General features: G+C 53.4%; 1 long non-coding RNA gene across 1 annotated transcript; it reads left to right on the forward strand.

The window, feature by feature from the left end:
• Positions 1–595: 595 nt before the first annotated feature.
• LOC122231221 lies at positions 596–1669 on the forward strand. Its single transcript, XR_006208410.1, has 2 exons — positions 596–894; positions 1328–1669. It is a non-coding gene; the product is annotated as an uncharacterized LOC122231221 (long non-coding RNA).

The raw sequence follows: 1669 nt of genomic DNA on the forward strand, positions 1-1669 counted from the left end.
AGCCTGTACAACCCAGGAGTTTGACACTGTATTGTGGTCCCTTCTTGGTCTTTTCACCCCGACTATGGGCTGGAGGTGGCCATGGCAGGTACAGCGTCTTATTCATTTTTAAGCCCTTCATTTATTTTTTTTAATGTTTATTTTTGAGAGAGAGAGAGGGAACCAGCAGGGGTGGGGCAGAGAGAGAGGGAGACACAGAATCCAAAGCAGGCTCAGTGCTGTCAGCACAGAGCCCAATGTGGGGCTCGAACCCATGAACCATGAGATCACCACCGGAGCTGATGTCGGTTGACTGAGCCACCCGGGTGCCCCCTCGCATCCTTCGTTTAACGCGCTAAGAGGGCGTTGAGGTGATGTGTGTGTGTCACGGGTAAGCGTGTTGCTCGGTGTGAGTTATTTACATCAGTTACTTGTGGTGCTGATGACGTTATGTGGGATGTTATTTGCAGTTATTCACGTCAGGAGTTACTTGTGATGTACATCCGTTCATGTACGCTCTTCGCACACTGAGAGACCTGAGGAACCAGCTGCTGTGTGTGGCCTCCAGCAGACCGATGGGCGGCGTCCCTCCAGTCTCTCCAGCCCTGGACTTTCAAATGCAGCAGGGAGCCGCGGTTACCATCAGCTCTGTCATCCCTGGGGAAAGGCCCCCTTGCCTATTTCGATCTGCCATCTCGTGGCTGTGGCCGTTCTCATCTCAACCCTGCTGTGAGGTCACGGGTTTGGAGGCCGGCAGAAGGATCCCCAAGCATTTCCCACTGTGATCTCACAATACTGGCTCCCGCCCTCCTGGCTCTGCCACAGGGAGCAATTCCAGCTCCCGAGTCTGGAGGGATGTCTTTGTGAAATCTCTTGGCTCTTTAGACATCAGGTCAGACACGAAGCTCTGCTTAGGTGAGCGCCTGACTGACCCACGCCAAGCCCATCGCCTCTCCGTTTACTGATACCCGGGCAGGGAGGGGTGCAGGGCTCTGAAAAGACGCCCACACTGCATCAGCACAGGTGGCCGGACTGTGCTAAGAGGGCTGCAGGAGAGCCCAGCTCTAACCTGGCTCTGCGGGCGTTTCACCATGACCTTGGGAAATTGCCCCTATTTTCTGCCTGGTTTCTCCCAGCTGTGTAGAAACGAATCATGGTAGCTGTCCCTAGGCAGTGTTACTAGCATAAAAGACCTACTTGGGCTCTCTCAAAGGAAGGCATTGCATCCAGGGGGAAGGATTGTTACTGCGTAGAGATTTCGCATTTGCCTGGTCACTCACTGAATGCCCGGCATCTCTGTGCAGAAGACAGATGCCAGTGGTGGTGTTTCTTATTTGTTCATTTCCAGAAGCCCTAACGCTGTGGGCTTTCATCCCCCTGCCTCTCCCAGAGCACTATGCTGGTCTCGATCAAGAGGCACACACGACTGGAGAAGTGGCTGGCTTTGCATTTCTGCTTATGACTTCCGTTCGTTACTGACACCCCACCTCGGCGGTGCGCGCCCGGCGAGCCGTGGCAGGCACCCGAGGCTGGGTTCACGAACGCAGAGAGGAGCCACAGGGACGGGACAGAGCGGAGAAATGGGAAAGGGGGGTTTGTCGGGATGTCAACTGTTGACATCTAATTAAAACAACTTTCTAAACAAAACTTTACCTATGTAAAGTTTTAATTAGTAAAGATACTTACAGTT

Source organism: Panthera tigris, chromosome D1 (genome assembly GCF_018350195.1).
Source record: "Panthera tigris isolate Pti1 chromosome D1, P.tigris_Pti1_mat1.1, whole genome shotgun sequence".
Classification (NCBI taxonomy): domain Eukaryota; kingdom Metazoa; phylum Chordata; class Mammalia; order Carnivora; family Felidae; genus Panthera; species Panthera tigris.